This window comes from Thalia democratica, chromosome 7 (genome assembly GCF_965202585.1).
Source record: "Thalia democratica chromosome 7, ktThaDemo2.hap1.1, whole genome shotgun sequence".
NCBI classification, from domain to species: Eukaryota; Metazoa; Chordata; class Thaliacea; order Salpida; family Salpidae; genus Thalia; species Thalia democratica.
In genome coordinates, this window is record NC_139171.1 from 23,095,733 (window position 1) to 23,108,006 (window position 12,274).

The window sequence follows — 12,274 nt, forward strand, 5'->3', positions numbered from 1 at the left end:
ACAAATTTTTTGACTCCATTAGTGCAACTTTGTTTCTTGAAAAAATTTTATAAATCATCATAATCAATTGCATATAAATATAGAAATTGCTCAGGCAGTAGAAAAAAAAAACCTAGGAAAATACAGAAAAGAAGGTGACTTTTATGAATAATGTTAAGGTTATTTATATGCTTTCAGCATAGTTTTATATATGATTTAAAACTTATTAACTTTTTTATTTACAAACTATTCATTTTATTAACTTAAGTTACATATTATTTTTAAACTTGTTTAAATGTTTTCTACACTGAACACTGTTATTTTCTATGTAAAACATAAAAGCGAATTTTCGGCTGGTAGCTTGCCGATTATAAAAATTTATTGGAAAATGTTTAATATACCATTAGTTAAATCATATGTGTATTAAATTATTTTACTTGCAGTAAAAACAGGATTAATTTACTATGTTCTTTATACCCCCTTGTAATTTTAGATGTTTAATTGTATTTAAGGTTTAATGTAAATATAAGTTTTACAAACTCAATACTGTAGTAAAAAAAGAAACAGGAAAAATATTTGTAAAATTTTCAACTTATTTTTTTTTAATTTAAATATATTAAGTTTAATTTAATTAGATTGAAAGTAAACTTATAACAGGTCATATATTTCCACATAAAAAATGATATTTTACTTTTTTAGTAGGTAGTGTACAAATTACTAGGTAAAACTATCACTTAATGGAGTACAAATGCAGTATTTGCCTTGGCAAGCTGTTCACTGCTGACACAGACGTTTTTGTAACCCCTTGCGGCCATGCGTTCCACGGAAACTGCATTACACAGGCAGTGAACAACAACCAAGAATGCCCGAAATGCAAAAGCAAAATTTCAGCTGAATCGGTGAAAAAAATTTACTTTGATGTTTTTGGTGAGCTCGACCACAGCGACTGCTCGCGTGCCACTGTTGATTTTTTTGAACAAATTAAAGAATACGAAAGTGAAAAAAAGATAGATGTGCTAAAAATTGTTAAACCGCTTGACAATGAAAATAAAACTCTGAAGGAAGCATATAAGGAAAACCGGGAAAGGTATAAGACGTACAAACTGTTTTTAAGAAGTTTCCAGAAAGATAGGAAAAACTGGCATGAAAAAATTCAAAAGTTAAAATTGGAAAACAAAAGTTTATATGCTGAGATTAGGAAACTGTACAATGAAAAGGAAGAAAATGAATCGCATGATGAGTCACCTGAGGCGGATAGAATTGAAACTGATAAAGTGTGTGAAGATATTATCAACAACATAGAAAAAGTGATAAGTAAAGGTTTGTTAATCATTATTGTTTAAAGTAATACCTTTTCCTATAGTCTTTAACCTTATTTCAGAATTAACTAAAAAAATACTTTTTCTTTCAGTTTTTATTTTTTTACCGAATTAACTTTAAAAGAAAGTTCAAACTTTGGTTAGTTTCTTACATTAAAAATACTGTTTATATTAAACTTTTTTTTTATTGCATCGTCGTTTTATTTAAAATTTCTTAAGTTAGAAATTTTTAAAGGATTGGAAAATGATTCTAAAAGTGATGAAAAGTTAGATGCAAACCTAAATCTATGTTTAGAAAAAACTATTCTACACAAAGGATATTTAGAAAACGTTGAAAACCATCTACAAGAGTTAACTAAACACGATAGAAACATTAATGAACTTGTAATAAATTACATCTTCAGCCTTAAAAATAATAACGGAAATTTGAAAGAAAATAACGAAACCTTCTTGATTTACTGGAAAGACTTGGAAAATTATCTTAAAACAGCTCAAAAAGATGTACATACTTTGAAAGAAAATTTCAGAGTGATACAATTAGAAAACAATGAACTGTTAACTAACTTAAAGAATGCAAGAAAAGCAAAAAATTATGTGTATGAGTTATCAAGAAAAAGAAGAAAAATATCAGTTGAAAACAATTCAAACAACAAAAAACAATTAGCATATGAAGGTTCTTAGTTTTTTATCATAGTAGTTTTCATCTAGGTTTATCACAAATTAAATCTTTATTCAATTTAATACTTCGTCAAAAAAAAAAAAACATTTAAATGTAGTATATAGTTAAATGTACATTAAAATCAACTCAAGTCATTCAAACAATATTTTAGAGACCATATTTGAAAAAGTAACTTCTATTTGAAAACATCTAATTTAAGTTTTATTAATGTCTAACAGCCTTTGTTTCTAATTTTCAACAGAAGATTATGAAACCTGAAAATTTATGAAAATAATTTTAATTAAAATTATTATTTTTGCCATATCTCAAAAATTAATCAACATTTTGCAGAAAATAAAAAATAGATTGTAATTATAGACAATATATACATAAATAATGTTTTACCTATTTCAAATAAATATTCTTGTCTTAGCTGTGGCCCTCTAACGATTTTTTTGAGAAAATTGTTTTAATTCAAAAAGTTGTGAATCTGTTATATACTTATTTAAAACATTTTTTTAATTTTCAGATTCTGAAAATAATAATGAAGTAAATGCTATTTTTGTTACTGGTGGAAGTAGAATTAAAAATAGTTCAACTTACAGCAATTTAGTTCTAAAACTAAATATGAATAAACTTGAATGGGAGCACTGTGTTAAGATTGATGCAAAAAAAAAACCATGAATCTACCATCAAAGGGAAAGAATTGTATTTGATAGATGGCTACTACAATAAGACTTCTTTGAATGATACCAAGGTATTTTCGATTATTGGAGATCAAACCGAACATACTTCACTGTTGCCTTCAATGTTTAACAAAAGACGAGACTTTGGAATGTGCTCGTTTTCAGATTGTATTTTTGTAGCTGGAGGAGAACAACAATTTAATGAGGAATATAAAATTCTTGATAAGTGCGAGTTTTATAGCTTTGAGTCTCATAAATGGCACGAAATTGCTAGTATGAACACAAAACGAATAAAACATTCTCTTGTTTATTTTCAAGAAAAAGTTTGGGCGATTGGGGGCTTTGATGATACAAAAAATTCCCCAACAAATGTTATAGAAACATTTGATCTAGCAAAAAACAAATGGACCATGTCTGATGTGAGACTTTTAACAAAGCGAAATGGTCACAGCACTGTAGTTTATCGCAATAAAATATTTGTTGTTGGGGGAGATGATTTTACAGGATATCTTTCTTCAGTTGAAGTTTATTCGGGCGATACGAACCAATTTAGTTACGTCACTTCAATGAAAATTCCACGCGCATATCATAAATGTTGCATTGTGAATTCAAGTTTCTATGTTATCGGTGGCTCTATAAATTATTTGAATGGAAAACCAACTAAAACTGTTGAGATATACGAAATTGAAAAGGACGCTTGGACTGATGGCCCGAGTTTACCTTTGGCACTGACCCAATTTGCTTGTTCTAAAAATTTTTGAGCTAAAAAAAACGTTTCAGATATGTGTTTTTTTATTCTTAAAATTTTGAAGTAATAGTTTAAATAGTTTGAAATGTTTAATGTTTTTTTGCTATTAAAAGGAAATCTGTCAAATAAATAGAAATGTTAATAAATTTTGTTACTCTACAAGATCTACTAAAAAACTAGTATATATTCTTATACCGATAAGAACTTAATGCTAACCATGTAATACTCTTTTTGCTTAAAATTAGTACTTTTAAATATTCTTGTAACTCTTTAACAGTTTTGATATTACATTTCAAGTTTACATTTTAATAAAATTTTAGTTTATTTACAGAACTATGTAATTCTTCGATTAATTAGTATTGTTTGCTTTTTATAATACTTGGTTTTTAAAATTAAATTTATGCACTTTACTTATATTAGGTACTTGTAGGTGATCATATTAAAAAATGATACTCAAGTAGAAATGAACATGTTTAAAAACTTGACAAAATTACTCAAAAAACAAAAACTTTTCATTTGACAAAGAAGGGTAATTATAATACTTATTTGATTTAGTTTAAGAAATGTAGAAAAACAAAACTTGAAAAGATTTTGAAACTAAACTCTATACAGTTTTTTTAAGTTTTTCTTAAGTTTTAGAAACATTTTATACTATTAAATGTACTATATTGTAATCTTTATATAGTATATAGAGATAATCTAAGTGGTAATTAAAAATTATTAAAGTGCTTGTTTTTTTTACATACTTAAAACAAAATATTTTACAATAAAGGTAAGGGTATGGAAAACTAAATGCTTTGTTGAATAATTTTGAACGAGTTTTAAATTAAATGATATTCTCTAACAAATTTAACTATGCTAATTTTATAGAAAAAAAATTATGACAAAAGTTACACTTTATGAAAACTTTTTATTCAGCTTTTCCATTAATGAGGCAAAAGTTTTAGTAAGATGTAATACTCTTTTTATTGAACTAGACTATTTTTAGTTAAAAAAGGCAGTTAAAAAATCAACAACAAAGTTACGTGGATGTTTCAGTAAAAGAAGTTAAAGTTGCAATGGATCAGAAAAATACTAGAAGAAATACAAGAATGGTGTGTTAAAGAAAAGTTATTATTAATATATTATATTTCAAAGCCTGGTTCACTTATGTGCAGCCAAGCAAAAATCAGAAATGTGCTTGAAACAATTTTTGACAAAATAAATATTACAACAAATAGTTAAAAATATATCTTAGTTAACTGTCAATATATAGTAGTCCTTAACGAATGAATTATTTATTTGCTTTTGAAGTATTATATTGCTAATTTATGATATTGCTTTAAAGGGTTTTAAATTTTTTTTGTTAAATTATAATTTTCTTGAAAAAAAAAAGTTAATAAAAACTTTTTATACTAATTTTTGACCATAAATTTTTCTGTAAAATATATCCAGATAACTATAAAGTTTTCTATCTCTACTTTTATGTTTTGTTTTTTTTTTTTTTTCATTTAGAAAATAGAACAGTTTTATTAGAACAAAATATAACTTTAATTATTTTTTTTTTTCTTTTAAATCTAAATCCAACCACAGTTGCTTTAATCAAATAAAAAATGTTTGACCATTCACATCTACCTTTTTCTTAAGTATTACTTTCAAATGAATAAACATTGAAAATCTAAATATATCATCTTCAAATTTGTTTTCCCACTGCTAATATTTGTAAAAATTATAAAAGATGTTGTTTTTTAGTTTAGCAAACATATTTTGTTATTCTTATACAATGGTCAATGTTTTTCTAAGTAAGCTAAACATTTCAAATTTTAATATTTCTTTTTTGAATGTTATCAAGTAAAAAGAAAAGTCTTTAAGTTTTATACCATGTTTAAGTAATAATAATAACTTTTTTAATTGTAGTTAAATTTTTTAAATTTTGAGTTACACACAAACTTAAATTTATTTTTTTAAATTGTATCTTATTAATCACTTAACTAACATGAATTGCTATGTTTTCAATTTTTTTGTTTTTCTAAAAAAAAATTTTTAAACTTGACTATGAAAACCTTGACAAGATTATTAGTTTTTTTAATAATTTGTTTTTAAATTTTTTTCTCATCTAAAATAACTACTGATTCTATTTTACTTTTCTTAATATTATTTTAATTTACTACGCCTTCCTCCTAACAAACTATTAACTTACCTTTAATTATTTTGTAAATATGAGTTATGCTTTATAATCAATGCACCCGGAAGGTTATCTATTGTACTCTCGTATGAATGTGCATTTATTTTTTTTTGTGTGTGTGTAACAAGTTATCGCATTTTATATTAAACTATGTTAATTTTTTTGTTAATGTTTATTTTCTATTTTGAATTGTTGAACATTTTTTCTGCTTTCGTTTCCTGTTTTGTGGTTAAGTTTTGATGCCCGAGTCAACATTCACAATGAGCAATCTTGTAATAACCATAATATTAAAATGTTTGAAAAGCAGTATATATCTATATTTGAGGTTCTAAATTGAACAAAATTAGTTCTCAAGCTATTTAAGATAAGGAGATAAATATACAATTTTTTTTATAATTTTTATATGCAAAACTAATTTTTAATAATATTCTATTTGAATAAGACTTAGATTGTAACTGAAATATCCTTTAAAGGGTAAAACTTACTTTTGCAATAAAAATCATTAACAATTACAATTATTCATTTAATTTTTTTTTATGCAAAATCATATAAATATTAGTATGTAGTCTGCCTTCTTTCCATATTAATACTATTAATTCTAAACACGTTTTCATACTTATTTATTGACACAAAGGCAACGACTTTCCACCCCTAAGGGATCTTTAGGCCTGCATTATAAAATAAAAATAAGACGAAAGGTATATTAAAAAACTTATAGTAATGCAAGACATTATAATCAAATTAAAATTATTTTGTTATATTAATATGGTATTATTAATAAATAAATTAACAAAAGTATTTATACTTGCAATAATTGATATGTTTTATACAGACTTAGCTTATAACAACACACAACAAAATGGCTTTTAACAAATAAGTTTACAAGCAAAAAAAAAGTAATAAAAGTATGGAAAGCCTAAGTTTTAAAATAAAACTTCCTGAAGTGCGGGCAGGTATAAAAGAGCTCTTGTGTTTTGTTAAATTTCATTTCTTGTTAGCAAGCAGGGGCGTAGCGTGGGGAGGGACGCTGGCGCATGCGTGCCACCCAAAAAAAAAAAAAGAAGTAAAAAAAAATGTAATATCTTTATTGTTTATTTTTTCTGATTAATGTGCCGGTTTTCAACTAAGTTTTTCTAGTATCTGAAAAGTAAAACGAAATTTCAAATACCAATTAGTGGCAAGTTAGGGAAATCACCCAGTATACTGATTCGGTGCGTAATTTCAAATGTGCACCAATGTTGATGCAAAACTCCATAAGGAAAAATTTTATAACTTCATTAACTTCATAAGATTTTACACTCAAATAGTACGCAACCAGTTAGTGCACCGCAGTAGTATAACCTTATGAGAGAATTTTCTACAAGGAGAAATGCTAACCATAAAGCTAAACCTGTTTTATAGTGATAATGATTCAAGAATAAACAAATAGTAGTAAAAATAGCAATTAATAACTGCTAATAAAATAAAAATAAATTGATAATAAGAACAAAAAATATTAACAACATAATTTAAAAGATAAATAACAAATAAAAAAAATTAAAACAAATAATAAATAAACAGTTCATACTGTGATTGCAGTTTTAATCTCACTGTACAAAAAGTATTCTTTAAATTACCCTAAACTTAAAATTTTTATTAAAAGTAGTTTCTTTTTTTATTAATATAACAAACAAATCAAACTTTGCTATTCTATCAGCCATAAAGTTTAAAAATTAATCAATTTTTGTAGCTAGTTATTTTAAAATTTCTTCAGTCACATCATGAATAATATTAAAGCAACTTGTAAAATAGATTTTTTACAATCAATATTTAGTCTTAAAGACTTAATTGATTAATTTTAAATTTAAATTTATTTTAATTTTATTTATTTTTAAATCAAGTTTAAATGGTATTTAAAAAAATTTCTTTCTCCCCACTGTTAGTAGTATTTAAAAAATGCTATTCCCTAAAGATCATAGAAAAACCGATTTCAAGATAAATGAAAAGCTATATTTCTTGTGAATTTTTAAAAGCATGGAAAAGATTGACCTTCAAAAATTTATCTTTTAAACTTTTTGTTTTGTATCAGAAACATTTAGTAAAATCTTTCCACACACTCAGGATAACTCAAGATTCTATGAAGTTTTGGAAAACTTTAGTATGACTCAGTTAAAACCAGGATAACTTTTTTAATATTTTATAAAATTTAGTATTTTTAAGCTCAGGCTGACTAAGGATATATTTGTTTTTTTGTTAACTCAGGGTAGATTTAGTTGTTTTAAAAGCTTTTTTTAAGAGCCTAGTTTCTATTAGTTTAAAAACAATAAAAAATATCTTTAAAATAATTTAAAATGCCTATGATGACACATGATATTTTTAAACTAACTAATGACAGTTATTTTGACTCAAAGAGTAACAAGGCAATCCTGATATTTCAAAGTTGGTTGTTTTTTGAAAATTTGTTTTATAATACTAAATAAAAAGTAAAAATCTGTTTTCATTAATTTTTAGATTATTATTTTAAAAAAATATGCAAAGTAGTATTGTATGGAATTTTTCAAATCTAAATATATGTCAGATAGGAAAATTATCTGAAGTTCAAAAACTTGAATTGTAAAATAGCAGACCAGCACCAGATATTGCTATTACTCAAGACTGCAGTTCAAGTGGTATGAAATTTTAATTTTTGCTTATATTTCAGATTTTCTTCATTTGTTAAGATATATTTTTACAGTTTTATATTGTAATATAGCCAAAAATGTAGAAGTTAAAACAAAAAAAAACTAGCTCTTTAGATTTTTTCTACAAATAATTTAAAAATTTAAGACTTTTAATTTTAATACTGAAGATTTAACATTTTTATATAAAAGATAGAGATAGTATATTAAAAGTTGCAACAAACTAAAAGTATGAGTTATTTTGAGTTTAATACAATTCTATTTGTTGATATAAAATAGATATTGAAAATTATCTAGAAAATGCACAGAGAAAATGTTTATAGGCATTAATTGTTATACTTAGTTGACTATTTATTTGTAGTTTAAGGCCATAGGGGGGGGTAAGCCATGTTTTTTAGAAGTTGATCTTATCTTATAAAATTTTTTCTAAGCAATAAGGTGCTTTTTATTGTTATAAAAAATTCGAATTATTTTTTGAGATATGACTAGTCAAAGTTGGGCCGCATAATAGGTTCCCTATGGGAAGGGAAAACTAAAACAGCGAGAAAGACTATTTTGTTTAAAATCTATCTCCTCCTACATTTTTCAAGCAATCTTCTTCAAACTTTAACAGTTTAATCTTTTTACAATAATAAAATAACATTACTTGTGAATTTAAAAAAATTGTAGTAACAATGTATTTTTTATGAAAAATAAAAATAAATTTTTAAGTTTTTTTATAAAATATTTATTTATTTTAATTATCAAAATTTATAAATTACGTTTTTTTTTTGTAAAGTAAGGATTATTTTCTAAAATTTATAAAGATTGCTTGAAAAATGAAGAAGAAGATAGATTTTTAATAATCTTTTAAATTTCCCAGAAAATTGACCCCGAAGTAAGTTTACATTTGTATAAGTATAAGTAGTTCTAATAAAGTTTATACTTTTTTTTTAATTATTTAATTTTGTAATAAATAACTATTTTTTAAAACAGTTGCTTTGAACTTATTTTATTTAATGAATTTATTTCAATTATATTACTTATAAAAGATCTTTTTATAGCTAATTACAAAAGTTGCAACTTAGGGGATTTTTTGAGAAAAAAAATTACGCACCCCCTGACCAAAACACCACGCTACGCCACTGTTAGCAAGTGCTATTTCAATTTTTCCAGGTTGCAAATTTTGCATATTTTACCTATATTTTTTACTTCTCTAATCTTATGCATGATGTTCTACATTATTAATTTGGAGATTAAAAAACAATAGCACCTGCTAAGAAATAAGTTGGAACATCATGCATAAGATAAGAGAAGTAAATCAATTTTTGCTTGTGCACTTATTTGTTAATTGCTATTTTGTTGTGTGTAAGCTAAATCTGTATAAAACATATCAATTATTGCAAGTGTGAATACTTTTATTTTTATTTTATCGTCTTATTTTTTTTGTTTTGCAGGCCTAAAGATCCCTTAGGGGTGAAACGCCGTTGCCTTTGTGTAAATTAATAAATTTAATTTTAAATTTATCTCCGAAATTAGTTTTGTTGAGACCTGTTTTGTTTAAGGAATACTCCTTGCATATACCTAAAAACATTTTCACGAGTTAATAAACAAGAATGAATGAAACAGTATGAACGAAAAGTTTTATATAATGTTTCACTTAGAATAAAGGTGTTCATACTTTGCTTTCCTACTAATATTTCTAAATGAAAGAAGTTATAACTACAGTGATAATTCACTTATCCGGATGCTTACTTATCGGACAGTTTCAGTCAAAAAAAAATTATTGAAATTTTGAACATTAAACACAAACATTTTTAAGTGATAGAAATATTTAAGCTTTCATGCTGCGGTAGTACTTTTTATGGGTAGTATTTTATGGGCACTATTTTATAGTTAGAATTACTGCAATCAATTCTGCCCATAATATGTTGTGATGTCATTAAAATTATGGGTAGTTTTCAGAAGTTGCTGCAATTAAATGAAAAATAAAATACTGTCTAGGTCTTATATAAATATTATGAATAGTTTTTTTTTATTTTTAAATTTATATACAAACAAATAAAAAACAACTTAAACACACATAGACCAATAGTTTGATTTATTTGTACATTTGTTCAAATTAAATTTTGTAAACTAACAGAAGTAGTGGCTAGTAGTCTTATTAAAAGATTACAGATAATATTTTATTTAAGATTTAATAAAGAAAAAAAAACTTGAATACACTTAAACCAATTTTTTGATTTAAAAATATACTTATGTAGTTTATATTTTTTATACTAACAGTAGTAATAGCTTGGCAAATTTAAAAAAATTTGATATTCTTTTTATTTAAGATTTTATAAACAAAACAAAAAATTAAAAATGAACACACATAAACCAACTGTTTGATTTATATTTGTATATATGTAATTTATATCTAGTAAACTTATAGAAGTAGTGGTTTGGCCTTATGTGTACTATTTTATGGGCACTATTTTATGTGTAGAATTGCTTCAATAATTATGCCTATAATTTGATGTGATTTCATTTAAATTATGGGTAGTATTTAGATGTTGCTGCAATTAGATGAAACGTTATATACTGTCTAGGACTTATATAAATGTTAAGGATAGTTTTTTTATTTAAAAATTTATAAACAAACAAATAAAAAATAACTTGAATACACATAAACTAATAGTTTGATTTATTTGTACATTTAATAAATTATATTTTGTAAACTAACAGAAGTAGTGGCTTGAAATAAGATTTAATGAGCATTATAACAAACACTTTAACCTAAAAAGAATAACTTAACAACTGTTTTACTTCATATATGTTTATTTTCTACAATTTGCAAAAATAAGTTGAGAAAAATTCTGTTATATAGTCTCCTATTCTGCTGTTGACTTTTTTACTGCTTTTAAAATTTTATATCTTTTAAAAAAATACAAAATATTTCATACAATACAAAATATATAAATGTAATAATTATATTTTCTTAAAAAAAATATGTTTCGTAATATATCACTTTTCAATTTTATAGTTAGAAATAAAAATTGCCAATATTAAAAACAAAAACAGAAAAAAAATTTAATCAATTTTTATGACAAAACTAAAAGTGACACACTAATTTTTCAACTGATTTATTCAACTAATAAAAAAAACAAGCACTCATAAACTTAACTATAAGAAAATTTTTTACACTTAAAGTACTAATGTAATATTTTTAATGACGGTTTTGTTAAAATTGCATAAACATAAGTTTAAAATCAGAATTTTAGAGGCCTAGACAGTTTTTGTTTGTTTACAAATGAAAAGTACAACAATTTATTTAACTTAATTGCAGCAAATACTACTCATAATTTTGATGACATCATCTAAAATTAAGGGCAAAATTGATTGCAGCAATTCTACACATAAAAAGACCTACCCTTCATGCTGTAATAAAAATTAAAGTGATTTTATAGATTTTGCAATTTAGTTCAAGAAATACACTATCCCTGTCTCCTTGATCAAAATATGTAACTTAAAAAAAGATTAAAATAAGCTAAAACTGTGAATAAGAACATACAATACAAAATAAAAAAACAACTTTTGTTGTACTTAAGTCTTTTTGTTAAAAGAATATTTTTTAAATTACAAACTGGTAGAATAATTTTTGCAAATTAAATATAGATTTTCATGCAAAAACATTTGTTAGTATTTAAGGTTATGTAAATAGTTGTATGAAAAAAAAGTTGACTACTTTCCATATACATAAATAGTAGGAACATCTAGTAGAAGTCAGTTCAAAATTGAGGCTATGTTTAAAGCGTTTTACTTATTATCATCTGGACAACTTTATTATCACAAAAAAAGTTTTACATTGAAGTTAATTACTATTTAGTAAATAACTTATACTTTTGAAATAAAATAAGTCATTTTGTACACTTGTTTAAGTAAATTAATTAAAGCTTTTACTTAATGCCTGACAACAGTTATAAACTAGTAAACTCAAACAAGATATGTAGTTTAGAATTTAGTAGTTATACTGTTACATTTTTGTAAATGTAAATAACTTGTGATTTTACTTACACCAAAACATAATAGTAAAAAAGATATC